Here is a 22,184-nt window from a genome sequence, read left to right on the forward strand (position 1 = left end):
TTTTTCCTAGTTGCAGTCAGTTAAGGCTTTGTAAGTTACTTCATGTTACCAGCAGAGGGCGATAGTTTCTTACAATTGTGTTACGTTTGGCAAGGAGCTTTAACAAAGGAGTTTGATGAGCATTCCTGACTGAATCTTCCAGGAGACCAGAAAGATAGATATCTTGGAGATCATTTGAGGATGCCGCAAAGGAAACAGCTTTTGTTCCACCAAATAGGTAATCAAGAGCCCAGCCCTAATTAATCATGTAGGCCTGTGATCTTGGGCAAGTCCCTTCCTCATCTCTAAAATGAAGGGACGGAATCAAGTGAAGTCTAAAATTGAGGAAGTGGGGGACTTCCTTGGTGGTCCATTGGTTAAAACTCCGTCCTTCTGATGCAGGGGGTATTGGTTCAGTCCTTGGTGGGGGAACCAAGATCCCACATGCTCTGTGGCATGGCCAAAAATGAATAAATTGAGGAAGTGGTGGCAGTTTCTTCCTCCAAGGGGAAAGCCCCCAAAGTTGGTGCAGTGGCATAGACAAGCACAGGCAGAGACCCTAGAGGACAAGCTTCTCTTTCTTAAGAGATATGATCGTTATACCATGGTCGGGGCTTAGTGATTTGCACTCAGAACTTAGGTACGTTTGAGCTACGACATGGAACAGTCTGGCATGTGATAGAAATATAAGAGTAAAGCCCATAGTGAGAACATTCTCCATCTGATTTCCAAGCTGAGGGCATGTAGGCAGTTAAGAAAGAAATGGCCACTCCTTGTTGAGTCGCTCAGTCCTGTCCGACTCTTTGGGACTCTGTGGACTGTAGCATGCCAGGCTTCCCTGTCCTTCAGTATCTCCAGTTTGCTCGAAACTCATGTTCATTGAGTCAATGATGCCACCCAACCAACGCATCCTCTGTTGCTCCCTTCTCTTGCCTTCAATCTTTCCCAGCTTCAGCTTCAGCATCAGTCCTTCCAATGAATATTCAGGGTTGATTTCCTTTAGGATGGACTGCTTTGATCTCCTTGCAGTCCAAGGGACTCTCAAGAGTCCTCTCCCAACACCACAGTTCAAGAGCATCAAGTTTTCAGTGCTCAGCTTTCTTTATAGTCCAACTCTCACATCCATACATGACTACTGGAAAAACTATAGCTTTGACTAGATGGGCCTTTGTTGGCAAGGGGATGTCTCTGCTTTTTAATACGCTGTCTAGGTTTGTCATAACTTTTCTTCCAAGGAGCAAACATCTTTTAATTTCATGGCTTGTAGTCACCATCTGCAGGGACTTTGGGGCCCAAGAAAATAAACTGTTACTGTTTCCATTGTTTCCCCATCTATTTGCCATGAAGTGATGGGATTCAATGCCATGATCTTAGTTTTTTGAACGTTGAGTTTTAAGCCACCTTTTTCACTCTGCTCTTTCACTTTCCTCAAGAGACTCTTTGGTTCCTCTCTGTTTTCTGCTATTAGGGTGGTGTCATCTGCATAGCTGAGGTTATTTCTTCCAGCAATCTTGATTCTGGTTTGAGCTTCATCTAGCCCGGCATGTCTCATGATGTACTCTGTATATAAGTTAAATAAACAGGGTGACAAGATACAGCCTTGACATATTCCTTTTCCAATTTCCCTACAGTTCTGACTGTTGCTTCTTGACCTGCATACAGGTTTCTCAGGAGGCAGGTAAGGTGGTCTGGTATTCCCATCTCTTTCAGAATTTTCCAGTTTGTTGTACTCCATACACAACAAAGGCTTTAGCATAGTCAGTGGAGCAGAAGTTGATGTTTTTTGGAATTGCCTTGATTTTTCTATGAACCCCGTGCTGCACTTTGTCTCTCAGTCGTATCTGCTTGTGGCCCCATGCAGCCCGCCAGGCTCCTCTGTCCCTGGGGATTCTCCAGGCAAGAATACTGGAGTGGGTTGCCATGCCCTCCTCTAGGGATAGTCCCAACCCAGGGATTGAACTCAGGTCTCCCACATTGCAGGTAAATTATTTTTAATTTCTGAGCCACCAGGGAAGACCAAGAATACTGGAGTGGGTAGCCTATCCCTTCACCAGGGGATCTTCCCAACTCAGGGATCGAACTGGAGTCTCCTGCATTGCAGGTGGATTCTTTACCAGCTGAGCTGCCAGGAAAGCCCATGAACCCCCTACCAGTATTTAAGATGTGCATGTCTGTTAACCCAGCAATTCCTTTTTTTAAAATATTTTCTTTATGCGGACCATTTTATAAATTCTACTGCATATGTTACAATATTATTTCTGTTTTATGTTTTGGTCTTTTGGTCAGGAGGCATGTAGGCGCCTACTTACCAGGACGAACCCACACCCTCTGCGTTGGAAGGTGAAATTGTAACCACTGGACTGCCTCAGTCCTTGCCCAGGGAAGTCCTCCAGCAACTGCATTGCTAGGAAATTTCCCTACAGATGCATTTACTCATATGCAAATAAATATATAAGGATATTCATTGCTGTTTGTTTATAATCACAGAAGACTAGAAACAAATTCCTATCACTAGAGGATTTGTTTTAAAAATATATGGACCAGCCATGCAAAGGAATAGAATGAACTAGGAACAAAATGTAGGCGGTTCCAAATAAACTGACTTCAAAAGGTCTCAGAACCACAGTTATTAGAAAAACAAGGTACAGAGCAGTGGATATAGTTTGCTTTTGCAGGTTTTAAGCTTATATGTGTATTTGTGTGTGCATCTCTGAAAGGCATAAGGAACTCGTAATGGTGGTCATCTTGGTGGAGAGGCGAAGTCTGCCAGGAAGCTGGGAGACGGCAGGATGGACCTCATTTTCATTATATGTCCGTTTGTACCCTTTGAAATTTATGTCGTATATTTTTTATTCTAAGTAAGTAAATACATAGGAAATTCATTTCAGTAGTTGTTGTGGTGGCCTCTGGATGACACTGGAGGGATGGGGTCATGGCCATTCCTCTCATCCTGGCTTTCTTTTGTCCCCTCATCTCCAGTCACGTCCCACTCTGTCTTCACCGTGCAGAGAGACTGTTCTATCTAAAACATGATTTCATCATCTATCCTCCCTGCCCCCAAACCTCCATGACCTAGGAGGTAATATCCAGTTTTTCTCCTGATATTCCGGGCCATAGATTAACTGACCTTAACCATATGTTCCTTTTGTTTGTCAGAAGCTACACTGTACAGAGTTCAGTAGCAAAGTCTTTGAAGAGAGACCACCTGGGTTCAAACCCACTGTGACTTTAGGTTAAGCCCCTTAATCCCAGCGTACTTCAGGTTCATCATCTGCAAAATAAGCTCAACAAAGGCACGCACTTAGCAGTGTTTAGAAGTTGTACAACACAGAAGAGTTAGTCGCTTGTCCAACTCTTTGCAACCCATGGACTGCAGTTCACCAGGCTCTTCTGTCCATGGGATTCTCCAGGCAAGAATACTGAAGCAGGTTGCCATTTCCTTCTCCAGGACATCTTCCCAACCCAGGGACAGCACCCAGGTCTCCTGCATTTCAGGCAGACTCTGCCTACTGTCTGAGCCGCCAGGAAGCTGAAGTAGCAGCGTTTGGTGCATAAGGAAAGCAGACACTGTGCATCGACTGTCATCGCTCTAAGAATACGACTGCTTTTGGGCTTATCATCAATGGTAATTTTTATTGGCCTGTTTACACAGTATTTTCTGTCTCTCCCAGTAAACTGTGGGGCCTCCATGAGGTCAAGGACTTTGTTGTTTTATTTAAAAGTATATTACTAGACTTTTTAAAAAGTACATTACTATGGCTTGGCACATTGTTCTTGTTTAGTCACGAAGCCATGCCCAACTTTTTTGTGACCCGTGGACTGTAGCCTGCCAGGCTCCTCTGGCAGTGAAATTTTCCAGGCGAGAACAGTGGAGTGGGCTGCTGTGGGTACTCACTAATATTTGACTGGATGCCTTGCTTTCAGATTCCCAGTTCATTTATTTGTTCAACACTTAGTGAATCTCTAATGTGTGCCAGTCTCTATTTGGTGATAAAGCAGTGTGCAAAAACTCCCTGCTATCTTTGAGCTAGGAGATTCATGGTGGAGTGGTTCTGTATTTGAACCTGTTCTATCATGATCTAGGAGTTCCAAACCCAACTGGCCATCAGAATCCCTGGGGAGCTTTAGAAGACGTCTGAGGCAGTGTCTAGACTGGGCCCTGGAACCTACAGTTTTTTACACAAGATTTTTATGATCGTTAAAAGTCTGAATTTTAATAAGATTCTTGGATGCATGGCCCACATCTGTTGGCTCATTCAACTTTAGTACCTGTCTCATCCCCAGTAGCTTTTCCAGAATCACCACCTCACTATACAACTCCAAGTGTTTTCCCAACTCAAACTTGAACTTCTTCAGCATTTTATTATTTATTCATTTATATTAAAAAGTTTAAGTGAAATATAGTTGATTCACAATGTTGTGTTAGTTTCAGGTGTACCGCAAAGGGATTCAATTATGTGACCCGGGGATCAAACCCTGATGTCCTGCACTGGCAGGCGGATGCTTTACCATTGAGCCACCATGGATGCCCCAGCTGTGTGTGTGTGTGTGTGTGTGTGTGTGTGTGTGTGTGTTTTCTAACAGACGGCATGCTCTGAACATCCTCAGTAATTAGCTTGAAGTTTTAAAATGCCACTTCATCATTCTGCACATCAGCAAAGCTCACTTCAAAAACAACAACCCCAGAGGCCATCAGATGGGATTTTTGTTCCCAGAGATTTTATGACTAGTGTTTTTCCAATATTTCTTATACTGAACATAGCTGATGCTTTCACATTATACCAATCTTTCTTAGAAAACAGACCAACCACTTCCTTCTTGGTTCCCTTTTTGCTGCCTTTCATGAGGTGCTTGTTGTTGCTGACCTCCAGAGAGCCAAAAGGTAGAACCTGTATTTTTAAAAGGAAGCACTTACAAGCTGGCCCAGTGTTTCTAACACTGAGCTCCACCGAGTATTTGGGGGTGGGAAATTGTTCACACGTTCCATGACAGTTTTTAAGTTTGAGATTTAAAAAGTTTACTATTTGACGCGGGGGTCTTCCCTGCTGCAAGCGCTTTTCTCCCGCGGTGGGCGGGGCTCCTCTGGGTGCCGCGCGTGGGCTTCTCGTCGCAGCCTCCTGTCTTGTAAGCACTCAGGCTTCAGCAGCTGTGGCACGTGGGCTCGGTATTCGTGGCTCTCCAGCCCTAGAGCACAAGCTCAGTAGTTGGGGGACACAGGCTTAGTCATCTCGAGGCATGTACAATCTTTCTGGACTAGGGACCAAACCTGTCTCCTGCATTGGCAGACATTCTTTACCACTGAGCCAGCCAGGAAGCCAAGCTTGGGATTTATAATGATATGATTTTAATATTCATTTCTAAATATAACTACCGTTTCTCTTTTGCAGCGACATTTCCTAACTGAAAGGCTTTTTTTTCCCCCTAAGATTTATTTACTTATTGGCTGTGGAGGGTCTTCGGTTGTTTTGAGCAGGCTTTCTCTACTTGCGGTGGGCAGGGGCTACTCTTCCTTGGTGGACGGGCTGCTCTTGTTGTGGAGCACCTGCTCCAGGACCCACTGGTTCAGTAACTGCCATGCAGAGGCCTAGTTGCCCCCGCCCCCCGGGAAAGTGGGATCTTCCAGCATGAGCGATTGAATAGGTGTCCCCTTCATTGCAAGGCAGATTTCTAATGACAGGACCACCAGAAAACTCCCTCCATGAGTGTTTAACCAGGGGTCTTTGCATTATTCAAGTGTGTAGCACAGATCTAGTGCTTTTCAGAGTGAGCTTGACCCAGATCTGTTCAATGGCGTCTTGCCTTCCCAACTTGAGAGCAAACTTGGTTCTGACCCAGCCCCATGTCCTATGAGATGTCCCAGTGTCCACTTTATCCCAGGGTGGTGGGCTGGCAGTTCAAGGTTGCTTCATTGTCAGGTGCCTGGGGTGAAGACTAAAGTCCTTGGGCTCTGTGTCTCTGGCATTTCCTTAGACCACATGCTGTACAGATACTTCAGGAAGGTTCGCATCTACACACCAGATTGCTCCCTTGGAAGGGCGACTCTGCTGGAACCCATCCCATCGCAATAACGATGGAAAGCGCAAAGCTTGCGAGCCAGTTACGCCTAAATTCAAATCTTACCTCCGCACCCCAACTACCCTGCAATGTGGCTTTGGGAAAATGATACATCCTGTGCGTTAGTTTCCTCACCTGAAAAATGGAGTCAGTAACAAGTCACACAGTGGTTGTTACACAGTTATGGGAGGCTTCGCTTGCATAACCAAGGCACTGAGCTTCTCTCCATCAGTTGGCATCAAGAGCACTTGAGCTCATCGGACCCTGAGAAGTACAGGTGAACTAACTGACATCTATTACAGGCTCAAGCCGCTGGTAAACCTGCTCGGTTGTCCCAAGCAGTGCGGGTGAGAGGTTCTGAGGCCGTGTGTGGGCCCCGGAGGAAGGGCGGGCGCAGAAGCGCGGCGCTTCCTCCCTCGCTCCAGCCCGGCTGCCCAGGCGGCGTTCCGACCTTGGAGAGCCTCCCGGGGCCTGCAGGGGGTGCGGGGCTGGGGCGGCGGCGGCGGGCTGAGGCGGCGCGCGGCGGCACGCACCTTCCCATCTGGCACCGCCCACAGGCCGCGCCGCGCTGACAAGTGCGCGCGCGCGCCCTCCGCGCCGGCCCGTGGCGCATGCGCGCTCCGCGCTGTCTTCTCAGCCAGAGCGGCGGCGGCGGCGGCGGCGTTTGAGTGGAGGAAGATGGCGGCTCCGGGCGGCTCGGTGTCCCGCCAGCTGTGAGGAGTCCCGAGCGCGGCGGGCGCGGCCTGGGGCGCAGCGCCTCTGCTCGCGTCCTGTCCCGGGTTCCCTCGCCGCCTTCGCCAGCGGAGCGTACCCGAGAACGTGGCGCGGGCTAGGCCAGGTGAGGCCTCTTCCTCTCCCGGGGCCGCGGCTGGGAGCCGGCGCCTTCTGCCCTTTATGTGCTGCGTCCGGCCCAGGCCGTGGACCCCGCGCGGGGGTCGGTGCTGGCTGGCCTGGGGGCCTCGCCGTGGTCTTCCTCGGCCTCCCCGGGGGAGGCAGGGAGGAGATCCCTTTGCCAGGCAGCCTCTGGGATAGGCGAACCCGGCCTCTGCCCTCTAGCAGGGCGGTTTTCGTCCCCCTTCCGGGGCCACGAAGGGTGTGTGACCTGGGTAAGGATGGCGTTGAGGTGTCAGATCACCTTCCACCCCGCCCCCAAATCTTGACCGCCTTTCGGGAGGCGCCGGAGTCCGGTGCTCTCCAGAATTAGGGCTGCGGCGAGGACCAGCATCTCTGAAGCTGCAGCTGCAAAAGGAAGATTTTGGGATTGGCTTTAAAAAATGAAACACAAGCAACCTTTCCTACCCTTTTAGCTTTTTGAGTGTTCCCCCAGCGAAGTAGGAACTGCGGATCTCCTTGATTAAGACAGCAGCCCACGTTGTGACAGTGGAAGGCTTCTGGCGAGAATTGTTTGTGCAAAGGGAACCGTGGAGGGTGGGAACCAATTTGCAAACGAAGAAAAAACAGTTGTAAGATCTTGATAGTCTCCGCAGAGTAACTTCGGTGCTAATGACGCCCTCGTTCCTTTGAAACCTTTGGATTGTTAAGATTTCGATACCCAATTGCTTTTGTCTACTGATCTCTGAATTTTGTTAGGAGAATAAAAGCTTTATTTCTTAATTGCCATAGTCTTTGGACTTTTCTGTGGTGGGATTCCAGTTGCTCAGAACACATTACCCGTTCTCAGTTGCTGGCAGGGACATTGTACTATAGTTAGCCTTTTTGAGAACAGCTTTTGTCGCTGTTGTTCAGATGCTAATCTGGAGGCTTGGGTTCTGTTTCTCTAGTAGAGAAGCCAGTTTGAAGCCTCGCGGTCTCTTCCATGCGGAATGATGGCTTCAGTTGCAGCTGTGCTATGGGAAATTGTTGAGGCCATAGCCTTGGCTTGGACACACCAGATACCTTTTGTGACTTATATTTGTTCAACTGGTGCTTAAGAAGGATGACATCATGGGTTTAAAGGGACAAGAAAATCTGAGAGGAAATAGCGTCGTTTAGAGTTGAGCATTTAAGATTTAGTCTGTAGCTTTTACTGGGAATAGTGATGCTCGGTTTCAGATCCCTCATTTTGAGCATATGTGTGTATTTAAACTGGTTTCCTTTCTGTTGTATGATGTCATTTTATATCCTATGACTGTTACCTTTTGACAAGCCTGGTATGAGTATTACTGTTATCTATATTGATCCACGGGTTTTCAGTCTGTTTCAGAAGCTTTTAATTGTTAGAGGAACAACTGTTTAGTGTTAGCTAACTTGGGGGCCTTTTTTTTTTCTCTCTCTCTCTTAAAGCCTCTTCCATAGGGATTTGTAGATTTTCTCAATGCCTTTGCTAAGGACATAAACCTAAACCAGCAACTTCTCTGTTTAGAAAGTTGGAGAGCCACTCTGCGTATCAATTTGCTAATAAAGAGTCATGAGGTTAATGCAGAGAACATGCTGGTGGTTTGACATCACACTCCTTGGCAGGCCGTGTCGCGTTGTTGTGCTAAATCATCATCAAGTATTGAAGCAACTTGGTGACATCCATGACGTCATTCACTCTCCGGCGTTTAGCCTTTTGCAGTTTCTTCTCAGAGTCACAGAACAACAGGATCAGGAAAAATCGCTGAGGATGCTTCTCAAATGTCTGATTTCTGGAAGAGCCTTCTCTAAAACTGCTTCAAATAGTTACAACCCTCCTGTGAGACTCAGAGCTGTGTGACTGCTGCACATCGTGAAAATGCTAGCAGAACCTCTAGGTTTTACAAGAATACTGAAGTCCCAAGAAGTTACTCCAAAGATGAACAAAAACACATGATTGTTTTTGTGATTTCAGATTTGTTTTAGTCAGTCTGTATAAAACCAGAAGCCATTTGTTTAAATTACGCCCTTCCCGCTTCACAAGATTGTTATGTGAAATAACAGTGTTTGTGAAAATGCTTTGTAAAATAGACGATGAATGTAAAATTGATTATTCAGTGATCAGTTTTGTGAAGATGCCTATTGAGGGCCTTCTCAGTGCTGGACAATCTCGGAAGTAGGTCCTGATAATTCTAAGACAAGACAGCTTTAGGTCTGAAGTTGCTCGCAATATGGTCTGGGAGCCAGTCTAAGAAATTAGTTAAATACATTGCAGTGTAAAAAATGCACTGACTCCAACCAAGGGAGTGAGAAAGTCTTCTTAGAGCCAGGGTGGGTTTCCCCAGCCTTTCCTATTATTCTGCAGAAAAATATCCCTTTTGTGAGCAACTGCTTTTTATAAAAACTTAGAAAAAAATTCTATCATGAGTTCTTTTCCTCTCTTATTCATTCACTGTTATGACACTTCCCACACAGTGTGCCCCAATTATGGTTTCTGCATTCTCAAAAATCCACCAGTCTTGGGAGAACCTTTTTGAGAGTGAGTCATATGCACAAGAAATAAACACAAACATTGCAGCTGCAATTAAAATATCTCAGATTACTAAGTGGTGACAACTTTAGAGTGATGACGCTTTTGTTTTTGTTTTGTAAACGGGCACAGGCAGTACTGTATGATTTTAATTTGATCACGCTTAATCAATGTTGAGTTGTCTGTCCCTTAGAATGTTGACTATTTGTGATTATTAATACTGTCTCTTTTCCCAATAATAAATAAAGCAAGAACGTCCTTCTTTTGAGGTGAAGCTGACAGCTTAAGCCAGAACTACACTAAACTGTTTTGTAAAATCTATTTATGTAGATTGAGGCTGCTTAGCATCTCTGATCTTGAACTTCTGTCCAATACAGGTTTCTCATCTTCATGCTGTGGCGATTTATAATCGGTGCAGCATGCTGGTACCCACATTGCAGAAGTTTCACAGGAGTCTGACTTGAGCGGCATCTGTGAGTGGCGCAGTATTGGACATGCGCCGTCTGCATCTTAACTGAGGACGGGTGCTTTAAGGTAGTGGCTGGCAGAGAGTGAGGGTGGTGCGTCCTTGTTTCTAGCTTACGTGTAGAAAGGTAGAAGCTACAGACAGGTCATCTTAAAACTGCCCAGTGTTAAGCTCATGACACTGTGGCTTATTTTAAAGTAGTTTCTTGTGACATTCTTCCAAATGTCTTGTGAAATTATGACTTAGTGGTACTCTTGTAAAGCTTAATTCTGTGTTTCCTTACTCATGTATGTATCAGAAGGCAAATTTGCTTTGAGTTCTGATTCTTCCTGTATTAAGTTTCTACTTTTTAATTTCTAAAGTTTTCTCCTAGGCATTTAATTTTTTCCCAATGCTTCTGTTCTGTTTTGCTTCAAAAGTGGAAGTATCTTACACTTTAATGCTTGTTTATATTCATGAATCTGATAAGTGTACAGATACTATATAAAACAATAGTTATTTGTAAAATTTTACTACTCTGGACAGTATCTTGGCTTAGACAGTAACGTGTTTTCTCTTATCTCCTAGTAATACTGAATACATAGATTTCAGGTAGTTCATACAATTTCTTTTAAGGCAAACAAGTTTTCATTTTTGCGACAAATATTCTCTTAGAATATTTAAGATTTAGGATAATTTTATTTCAGCTGTTTTAAGGAATTTCCTAGTATGGCGTACTCTCCCAAATCTGTTTCCTTTATTCTTCTCATCTTAAGTGTTTGCTTCATGTTACTATATAGAGAACAAGAAATTTTTTTTTTTCAGAATGAACCTCTTGGTGCATTGTTTGGAGAAAGGTTGATGTTAATTATAAGTTGATCAGTACAGTTTTACTAAGTGTCTGCTCTCCCATCTGCTGGCTAGATCAAGGGGAAATGGGAGTTGACCCTCCTACTTCAGTGTTTATTTTGGAGCTTTTCACTAGTGTCCTTGCTTTCTCTTGCCAAAAAGCAACAGTGTCTTGTCTTCCCTTGGTTGATCCAGCAGTGTTGTTTGCGGTCTGTTCTAAGGACTGCTTTCTTACCTTTTGCTTTGAGACATCTTTCCAAATAGACCCTTTGCTCTAGTCAAAATCAAGCACACTGCTGTCTTCCTTACTTTCCTGTGGGTCCTTCACATTTTGATTTGTCAGTCTTCCTTACCTCTCCCCACCTTTTTTCTTCCCCAGTAAATGTAGTTTTCTTGCAAGCGTGTTTCATAAACCATAATGGAATTTTGGAATATAATTCCCTGTAGAGATACATAATAGTATGTGGGTTAGAATTTCACATTTTATTTAACTTAAAAGTAACTTAATGGTAATGAATCTTGGATGTTGCATTAGGTGAAATAAGCCACAAAAGAACAAATACTGTATGATTACACTTGTATGAGTTCCCCAGAATAGCCTTAATTCATAGCGAGAGAAAGTAGAATGACAGTTGCTGGGGCAGAGGAGAAGAGGGAAAGGAGAATTACTATTTAATTTTAGTTTGGGATCAAAGTTCTGGAGGTAGAACAGCGTACTTGATGCCGCTGAACTACATATTTGAAGATTAAAATGAGAGTTTTTATGTGATGTATAAGCACACAGAGGACGCTTCCTGGTGTGCCTGTGCCCTGTGGGCTGGACTGATAGCTACTTATTTCAGTACAGTGATCAGGACCATAGACTTTGGCCTCGGGGAGACCCAGGCTCGCATCCTGCCGAGTTCTGCCACTTTCCTTGGGTATGGACCTTAGGTTCTTTAACCCTCAGTTTTTTCATCTATAAAATGAGGGTAATGCCCATGCTTGGGGACAGTTAAGTTTCAGAGTGCAAATGACCTTCCAGCGTATTGCCTAGCACATAGTAAACACTCAGGTCTTAGACATTATTACTGCATTGTCTTATGAGACGTTGAAACTGGAACAAGGGAGCTTGGCTGCTGGCCTCCTGCTGGCGCCGTCCCAGGGCCATGCCTGTCCCGTGTGCGGACGCCCCCGTAGCAGGAGTGCACGCTCTCCCGCTTCCCCTGTGCTCCTCTTTCTGTCTTTGGAGAACTGGGCTCATTCATGTCTTCATTTGACACCACTCCCCGGATGTTTCTCCAATCCATCTAGTTGTGGTCTTTCTTTTATGCCTCTTAATTTTCCAGGGACTTTATACAGCATATTCTTTAGTTCAACTGCCCATGTGTTCACAACTAAGTCCGTTATTTCACCTCGCACCTCTCTGAAGATAAAAAAAAAACCTTTACTAACCGGGTTCCCATCTTAATATTCCCATTTCTCTAGATAGAATAATTTTATTCTAATCTGGTAAAACTGGGACTCATTTGTTAATACTACTAAAAAAAATCTGTGTGTGTGTTTCCTGTGCAGATCTGTGTTATCCTCCTCAGTATTCCTCAGGTTCCCCTGCTTCTCGTTACATTTGCTGACGTGACTCTAGGCCAGGCCTCCATGAGCTGAAGGCAGGCTGAAGTACTGATAGAGTGGTTGAATGAACTAGTCTTGTTGCCGGGGCTGTGCTATGTATTAGTTGTGTGATCTCAGGCTCCCTCATCTTCAGGAAGGGAGTTACAATTCCTGCCTCATAAAATATTTAATGTCTAACACATGATAAATACCCCATGAAAAGTCGTTGCTGTTGATTGAGTTTTTCTTCTTGACAGTTTCTGGAAATGATTAAGATTGAAGTGACAGTATTATGGCAGACCAGTCTTAAAGAACTACTCTCTGAATGTTTCTCCTCTGATTGGGATCCTGGGTGACTCATTACTGCCTAGTTCTGTTATCTGTGAGATAAGCAGATAATACTTCCTCAGATCTCAGTGATGCTTTATTGCGACTGTGCTGCTAAGTATGGTTATCATCTTGATTTTACACACTTTCATCAGCCTTTTTGGAGAAGGAAATGGCAACCCACTCCAGTATTCTTCCCTGGAGAATCCCATGGACAAAGGAGCCTGGTGGGCTCCTATCCATGGGGTTGCAAAGAGTCGGACACTCGGACTGAGTGACTAACACACACATGCTTATCGATGAAGCTCTCCGTTTGGCCTTCTTTGTACCTTTCCAGCCTTATTTTCCACAGCACCTGTCATGCAGTCTGTTAAAGCCAGACTTGTCTCACCGCCTCTCATGTAAATCATGTTCATTTTTGTAACTGAAAGATTCATTTTCCTAAGTAGAAACTGTTTTTTTTCCACGTAACTACTCTGTCCAGCTCTATAGAGTAACTCCTGTATGCTCCACCTGTTTGTCCCCGCACGAATAGGTTCCGAAAAGAAATGACTGTGCTGAGTCCTGCCAGGTCTCCTAAAGGGGCCGTATGCAGCGCAGTCCGCGTGGGGTGTTCTTAGTGTCTCAGGCGCATTCAGTCCTTCCGTGTCGTGCATACTCACTCAGTGTGCGCATCTGATCCTTGTGGCTGATGCTCTTCACGGTCTTTCTGAAGCATTGCATAATCCCAGGTGTCTGTTGAGTCTTTCTTGCCTTTTTGTTTATTGGTCCATCCATTCAACAAACATTTATTGAATGCTGCTATGTGCTAGGCATGGTTCAAGATATTAGGGTCACAGTGGATGGAATAGGCAAGGGCTCTGATTTCCAGGACCTTATATTTGAGAATGAAGAAAGGACTTAATGAATGGGCAAAATTTCACATAAGTACTTCAAAGAAAATGAAAGAGAGCTAGCTGGAAGGGAAAGCTAATTGAAATTGGTTTAGAGAAGGCCTCAGTGAGAAGGTGGTGTTCCGGCTGAAAGATACGAGGCGGGACGCTTACCGGCAGGTGTGGGGCATAAGCAGCAGCTAGTGTAGGGTCTGGGGCAGGAGCCAGGATCCAGGCAGCGTTGCCAGAGTGCATGTGGCTGTTACTTAGTTTTTGCTTCATAACCTAAAAACGCCCTCCCCCGTTTTCTTTCCCTCAGTGGCATTAACTGTGTTTTTTCTTGCTGCATGTGGCGTGTGGAACTTCCCTGACCAGGGATCGAACCCATGCTCCCTGCATGGGAAGTGAGTCTCAACCACTGGACCGCCAAGGAAGCCCAGACGCTGACCTTTGAAGAGGCCAGTCTGGTTCTTCGCTAGACTCTTCCACAGTCGCGATTTGTCCTGCTGTTTACTTGTGTCACCTAGGCCCTTCCTCTGTCCCCTTTTAAGACAAGTCTACAGGCTTGACAGTGTTCCTGTTTGCAATCCTGTGTGATACTGTGTATTCATATTGTATCACACTTGATGCCAGCTTTTGCCGTTTTGATACTGAATTTGATCACTTGCTTAACCTGAGAGTCCTCGATCTTTCCTTTGTAAAGGTTTCCCTTTACGTGGATCCGGTAATCTGTTGGATAGCAATTTAACACAGTTACTCTATTCTCTTTCACCTATTGGTTTTAATGTCCATCAGTGATCCTTGCCTGAGTCAGTTTCATTGGAGGTTGTGAAAGGGTGATTGTTTTCACGATTATCAGCTGGCAAGATAACATCAACCAGGAATTGTAAGTGTGGCTCCTAGTTAGGCCGAGTGTTCTGGTTGATTCTTGGCTTTTCGTTATAAGTTTTGTTGGTGAAGACTTGGGGCTCTCCAGGTGGCCCATTGGTAAAGAGTCCGCCGGGCAAACGAGGAGATGCAGTTTCGATCCCTGAATTGGGGAGATCCCCCGCAGAGGGACATGGCACCCCACTCCAGTATTCTTGCCTGGAGAATTGTATGAACACAGGAGCCTGGTGGGCTACAGTCTGTGGGGTCACAAAAAGTCAGATGAGACTTAGCAACTGAGCACACACACCACTGGGCACCTCAGTGGTAGCAGATGCGTTTCTCGGCCAGTTTCTGTATCACTGTGGGCCCAGAATTCGTGTTTATTCATCATTTCATGCTTGTGGCCATGAGCTCTGTGCTGCTGGCCTGTGGCTGGGGTAAGCGTTTCGTCCTTTCGATGTGCCATCAGCTTTGGGTGCTTTTCTGCCACAAGATAACCCCAGGTGCGCCTTGCGCTCTCTCTGTTCTTGACCCCAAATCAGTCATTTTTCCAGGAAGACCTGGCTTCCTTTACAGAGAATGCCATTAGAAACCAGGTTCTGAGTGCTAGGAATGCTCACTGCCACTGGGTCTTCATTATTTCCAGGTTCTTTCACTGCGCAGAGACAGAAAATATGGTTTTTAGAAATCAACACTTCATGTTGACATTCCAGTTTGATTTGAACATATTACAGAGCTCTTTAGGTTTTTGTTTGTCTCTCTTAAACTGACAGTCACTTTCTAGAACTGTTCATGTTTGTTTGCTTTATCCTACTGTGCACGTAACTTTTGAAAGTATAGTATTCGTATTGTTACTGACCAAATTACTAAGGTAAATTTAATTTTTATTTGTGATTCTTCCTATCTTTAGAATATTCTGTCAAGATCCAGTCAAGAAAATGAAAAACATACTAGATATTTCAAATAGAGGATATTTAATATAGGTGGCAAGACTCAGCAAAATAGAGTAGGGCAGGGTAAGTTAGAGGTTAAGAACTAGGGTGACACTGTTGCCTCAAGTGTTGGGAGCAAAAGGGAGAGATGGTAGTGGCAGCAGTTGTGAAGACTATCGAGGGGAGGGGCACCCACCACCTCAGGCACTGCTGCTACTCTCAGACCTGAGACCAAGAGGGGGAATCGCCAAGGTACGCCACACGGCGGGTGCTTGGGTCATGTCTTCCTCGGTCAGTTCAGTTTAGTCGCTCAGTCATGTCTGACTCTTTGCGACCCCATGGACTGCAGCACACCAGGCCTCCCTGTCCATCACCAACTCCTGGAGTTCACTCAAACTCATGTCCATTGAGTCAGTGATGCCATCCAGCCATCTCATCCTCTGTCGTCCCCTTCTCCTGCCCCCAATCCCTCCCAGCATCAGAGTCTTTTCCAGTGAGTCAACTCTTCGCATGAGGTGGCCAAAGTACTGGAGCTTCAGCTTCAGCATCAGTCCTTCCAATGAGTATTCAGGACTGGTCTTCTTTAGGATGGACTGGTTGGATCTCCTTGCAGTCCAAGGGACTCTCAAGAGTCTTCTCCAACACCACAGTTCAAAAGCATCAATTCTTCAGTGCTCAGCTTTCTTCACAGTCCAACTCTCACATCCATACATGACCACAGGAAAAACCATAGCCTTGACTAGATGGAGCTTTGTTGACAAAGTAATGTCCCTGCTTTCTAATATGCTGTCCAGGTTGGCCATAGCTTTTCTTCCAAGGAGCAGGCGTCTTTTAGTTTCACGGCTGTGTCACCATCTGCAGGGATTGGAGCCCGAGAAGAGAGTCTGCCATGGTTTGCATTGTCTCCCCATCTATTTGCCAGGAAGTGATGGGACCAGACGCCATGATCTTCACTGTTTGAATGTTGAGCTTTAAGCCAGCTTTTTCACTCTTCTCTTTCACTTTCATCAAGAGGCCCTTTCGTTCTTCTTCACTTTCTGCCATAAGGGTGGTGTCATCTGTCTATCTGAGGTTATTGATATTTCTCCCGGCAATCTTGATTCCCGCTTGTGCTTCTTCCAGCCCAGCGTTTCTCATGATGTACTCTGCATAGAAGTTAAATAAGCAGGGTGGCAATATACAGCCTTGACGTACTCCTTTCCCAGTCGAACCAGTCCGTTGTTTCATGTCCTGTTCTGTTGCTTCCTGACCTGCAAACAGGTTTCTCAGGAGGCGGGTGAGGTGGTCTGGTATTCCCATCTGTTTCAGAATTTTCCACAGTTTGTTGTGATCCACACAGTCATGGCTTTAGCATAGTCCATGGAGCAGAAGTAGATGTTTTTCTGGAACTCTCTTGCTTTTTCTGTGATCTCATGGATGTTGGCAATTTGATCTCTGGTTCCTCTGCCTTTTCTAAATCCAGCTTAAACATCTGGAAGTTCTTGGTTCACGTACTGTTGAAGCCTGGCTTGGAGAATTTTGAGCATTACTTTGCTAGCGTGTGAGATGAGTGCAATTGTGCGGTAGTTTGAGCATTCTTTGGCATTGCCTTTCTTTGGGATAGAATGAAAACTGGCCTTTTCCAGTCCTGTGGCCACTGCTGAGTTTTCCAAATTTGTTGGCATATTGAGTGTAGCACTTTCACAGCATCATCTTTCAGGATTTGAAATAACTCAACTGGAATTGCATCACCTCCACTAACTTTGTTCATAGTGATGCTTTCTAAGGCCCACTTGACCTTGCATTCCAGGATGTCTGGCTTTAGGTGAGTGATCACACCATCGTGCTTATCTGGTCGTGAAGATCTTTTTTGTACAGTTCTTCTGTGTATTCTTGCCACCTCTTCTTAATATCTTCTGCTGGGTCTCTACCATTTCTGTCCTTTATTGTGCCAATGTGCATGAAATGTTTCCTTGTATCTCTGATTTTCTTGAAGAGATCTCTAGGCTTTCCCATTCTACTATTTTCCTCTATTTCTTTGCTTTGATCACCGAGGAAGGCTTTCTTATCTCTCCTTGCTATTCTTTGAAACTCTGCATTCAGATGGATATATTTTTCCTTTTCTCCTTTGTTTTTAGCTTATCTTCTTTTTTCAGCTATTTGTAAGGCCTCCTCAGACAACCATTTTGCCTTTTTGTATTTCTTCTTGGGGATGGTTTTGGTCACCGCCTCCTGTACAATGTCACGAACCTCTGTCCATAGTTCTTCAGGCGCTCTGTCTATCAGGCACTCTATCTACCTTGAATCCATTTCTCACTTCCACTGTATAATTGTAAGGGATTTGGTGTAGGTCATACCTGAATGGTCTAGTGGTTTTCCCTACTTTCTTCAATTTAAGTATGAATTTGGCAATAAGGAGTTGTTGATCTGGGCCACAGTCAGCTCCCAGTCTTGTTTTTGCTGACTGTATAGAGCTTCTCCATCATTGGCTGCAAAGAATATAATCAGTCTGATTTCGGTGTTGATTATCTGGTGATGTCCATGTGTAGAGTCTTCTCTTGTGTTGCTGGAAGAGGGTGTTTGCCGTGACCAGTGCGTTCTCTTGGCAAAACTCTGTTAGCCTTTGCCCTGCTTCATTTTGTACTCCAAGGCCAAATTTGCCCGTTACTCCAGGTATCTCTTGAGTACTTACTTTTGCATCCCTTCCTAATTTTTGTTAATTTCCAGTTTATTCTTTCAGTATTTCTTTTTGCGAAAATAAATATCTACAGATAGTCTTTTTCTATCCTTTCTCACATAGAAGGTTGCCGTATTATGTGCACTGTTCAGTTCTTTTCACTTAACATATCTTGGAGATCATGCTTGGAACAGAGGTAATGCCTAATTATTTCCACAGCTCCTTTTTGCGAATGTGCCAGATTTGTTCAACTAGTTAGTTAAAAAAATATATATTTATTTGTTTTGGTTGTGCTGGATCTTAGTTGTGGCTTCCAGAATCTTTAGTTGCTGCCTGCAGAATGGTTCGTTGCGGTGTGCAACCTCTTAGTTCGGGCATGTGGAATCTAGTTCCCTAGCCAGGGATCGAACCCAGGCCCCCTAAACTGGGAGTGCAGAGTCTTAACCATTGGACCACCAGGGAGTTCCCAACTAGTCACTTTTTGATGGTCATCAGTAAGTAATGGTTTACTGCTGATCTTTTAAAAATAAATTTTGGTGGGAATTCACTGGTGGTCCAGTGGTTAGAACTCAGTGCTTTCACTGCTGAGGGCCTAAATTCAGTCCCTGGTCGAGGTAAAGATTCCACTGGCCATGTGGCATGGGAAAAAAAAAAGACCACCTCACTACTTAAAATTGATATTGGTATGTGTGTTATGTGTGTTAGAAGGAGCTTTCAGCCAATACAGGTTCTGTTTTGCCACTATATATATGACCTGGTTTCGGACTTCAAGTTTCCTCATATGTAAAATAAAGGTTAAGTTACTCCATCATCTGTAAGGTTGCCTGCTATAGGTATATTTTTCTGAAAGTTTTATTAGCCGCATTTTTAAACCGGTTACTCAGTCAGGTATATAAGGCATAGGAGAAGTATGAATGAGAGCAGCGGGTTAAGGTCTAGAAGCACTGCTGAGGGTTTTTTGGGCTTGAATCTGCTCGGGTGCTGCTTAAATTAAGATTCCTGGACCCATCCCTGTCTTCTGAAACCGTCTCTAGGACATGTGCCTGCTAGGTGATTTTTTTTTATGGTCAAGCAAGCTTGTGAAGCGAGAGTTTCTGCATGTGCAGATGCTGTTGTCCTTTAGTTTCCTGAGGACAGGGAGTAGTCGGGACACGATTTGCCCTTCAGGAATCCCTTTGCTCTGACCACCACCAGAAAAAATATAAGTGGAAATGAAAATTTCCTTCTCTCACAGCATCTTGTCAAAATGCATTATGTTCTCTGCAGAATATTTTTGTGTCAGTGAGGAAGCCGGCTCTGTATGCAAACTGAGAGACTTGATAGGAATACCGTGCGATTGTATAGTGCTTTGAATTCTGCTTCCTGAAACACTTTTCACCATGCTTCTCCTTTACTTACATTTAGTAAATTCTTTCCTAGAGACTTCAGAACATACTGGGTTCCAATTCCGGTTCCTTTATTTTTCTTTTTGAACAGAGCTGGCTAATTGTGGGCAGATTAATTTATCTGCGCCTCATTATCCTCATCTATAAAACATAACTGATAATATGCCCCTTACAGAATTGAGGTAGGGTTAAATGAGATAGCTTCCCTAATAGCTCAATTGGTAAAGAATCTGCCTGCAGTGCAGGAGACCCTGGCGCGATCCCTGGGTTGGGAAGATCCCCTGGAAAAGGGAAAGGCTACCCACTCCAGGATTCTGGCCTGCAGAATTCCGTGGACTGTGTAGTCCATGGGGTCACAAAGAGTTGGACACGACTGAGCGACTTTGACTTTAAATGAGACATGATGCTTGGCACATACTCCCAGTACCTTCTGATTCCCTTTCCTCTTAGCCGATCTTCACATCAGCTACATTGTAATGATTTCGTGAGTGTTGGTACTCAGTGTCCATGGACTGACAACACTGGCGTCACCAGCGTTAGAGTGCAGAACGCCAGGTCCCACTCCAGGCCTGCTGAGTCTCTACCTGTAGCTTGAGATCCACGTTAAAATTTGAAAGGCATTGGAACCATAAGAGATTTCCAGAGAGGTTTCCTCTTTCTTTCTGTCTGAGTTCCCACTGACTCCATTCTTCGTATCTTTGGCAGTTTGGTTTTGCTGTGCACTATTAAGTGAGACTAGTTTAGATCAGTATGTGAGCACACGCTCAGAATAAATCTGTACCTGCAAAATTAGTCACATTATTATTGTTCAATAGCGTTTTTTTATAGTGTGAGAAATTGAGTAGACTGCATAAAATAAGTGCAGTTTAAAGAGTGATTATAAGCAGACGTGTGTAGCCACCATCCAGGTCAAGTGATAGAATATTGTCAGTGCTTCAGGGTGCTTCAGGGCGCCCTTCTTGATCACAGCCATTTCCTCTCTTAGAAGTGACTGCTGTTTTGTCTTGTGATAATTTCCCTGCTTTTCCTGATAGCTTTACCACCTGCGTGTGCGTCTCTAAACAGTAGTTTACTTTTGCCTGTTTGTCAGCTTTGCATAAATGGAACCCTGCTCTGTGTATTCTTTTGTTACGTTTGCTCCGTGTTAGAGATGTATCCATTGATTGTGTAGATTCTCTTTTTAAAGTAATAAAGCCCTCCAAAATTCTAGCAAGTTTTGAATAATTTTATCTGTAGTGTAGTCTTGATTTTTTTAAAAAGAAAATGAAACCATTAATTTAAAAAGACATAGGTCTCTTAATGTTCAGCAAGATACGGAAGCAACCTGTGTCCATCAACGGATGAATGGATAAAGGAAATGTAGTTTCCGTACATACACGCACAATGGAATATTACTCAGACATAAAAAAGAAGGACATTTTGCCATTTGCAACAACATCAATGGAATTGGAGAGTTTTATGCTTAGTAAAATAAGTTAGAGAAGGACAGACACTGTATGATATCATATGTGGAATCTGAAAAATAAAACAATCTAGTGAATTTAATAAAAAAGAAACAGACTCATAGAGAAGCAGCTAGTGGTTACCTGTGGGGGGCGGGACAAGATTGAGGTAGGAAAGTAAGAAGTACGGACATACAATATACAGATTATGTACAGTGTTGTATACAATATACAGATATACAATATACCTTGTATAAAATGGATCAGTTGCAAGGCTATATTTCCATTTTGTGACTCACAGAAGAGTTGGGCCCGACTTGGTGACTGAACAGCAAGGCTCTGCTCTAAAACACAGATAGCACAGCAGTACTTTATGACGGCCATAGACGGGGTGCCGCAGCGTGAATCCCTTGCTGCACACCTGGCACTTAGACACAACTGGAGACGCCCAGAGGGCGCTTCATGCAAAGAGGGGCCCTAAGCACAGAGACGGCAGGGACCTGACTGACAGGGAGACACACAGAAGAGCTGGACAAACAAGGGCTGCATGACCTGGATAACCACGGGGGTGTGGTCACTCACCGAGAGCCAGACATCCTGGGGTGCGGAGTCACGTGGGCCTTGGGAAGCATCACTGTGAACAAAGCTAGTGGAGGAGACAGAATTCCAGCTGAGCCGTTTAAAAATCCTAAAAGATGATGCTGTTACAGTGCTGTGCACTCAGTATGTCAGCAAATGTTGAACACTCAGCAGTGGCCACAGGATTGGAAAAGGTCAGTTTTCGTTCCAGTCTCAAAGAGGGGTGGTGTCGCCGAATGTTCAGGCGACTGCTCAGTTGCACTCATTTCACATGCTAGCAAGGTTATGCTCAAAATCCTTCAAGCCAGGCTTCAGCAGTACATGAACTGGGAACTTCGAGATGTACACGTTGGGTTTCAAGGAGGCAGAGGAACCAGAGGTCAAATTGCAAACTTTGGTTGGATCATGGAGAAAAAAGCAAGAGAAGAACATCTGCTTCATAGACTACGCCAAAGCCTTTGACTGTGTGGATCACAGCAAACTGGAAAATTCTTAGACAGATGGGAATACCAGACCACCTTCCCTGTCTTCTGAGAAACTTGTATGCAGGTCAAGTAGCAACAGTTAGAACCAGACAGGGAACAACAGACTGATTCAAAATTGGGAAAGAAGTACGTCAAGGCTGTATATTGTCATCCTGCTTATTTAACGTATGCAGAGTACATCGAGAGAAAGGCTGGCCTGGATGGGTCACAAGCTGGAATCAAGATTGCAGGGAGAAACATCAACAACCTCAGATATGAAGATGATACCACTCTAATGGAAGAGCCTCTTGATGTGGGTGAAAGAGGAGAGTGAAAAAACTGGTTTAAAACTCAATGTTCAAAAAACTAAGATCAT

General features: G+C 44.6%; 1 protein-coding gene across 3 annotated transcripts in view; it reads left to right on the plus strand.

Moving 5' to 3' along the window:
• Nucleotides 1-3,584: 3,584 nt before the first annotated feature.
• FBXO42 (F-box protein 42) overlaps nucleotides 3,585-22,184 on the plus strand; it is a 101,677-nt gene continuing 83,077 nt past the window's right edge. Inside the window, exon 1 of one of the 3 annotated variants that reach the window (XM_068967595.1) lies at nucleotides 3,585-3,604. The gene's annotated coding sequence lies outside the window, so the exon portion shown is untranslated. Of the gene's footprint in view, nucleotides 3,605-6,308; nucleotides 6,381-6,721; nucleotides 6,872-22,184 lie in introns of those variants that run through there. The other 2 variants (XM_068967596.1, XM_068967594.1) reach the window with 2 other exon arrangements.

The sequence above is a fragment of the Capricornis sumatraensis genome, chromosome 3 (genome assembly GCF_032405125.1).
Source record: "Capricornis sumatraensis isolate serow.1 chromosome 3, serow.2, whole genome shotgun sequence".
NCBI lineage: Eukaryota > Metazoa > Chordata > Mammalia > Artiodactyla > Bovidae > Capricornis > Capricornis sumatraensis.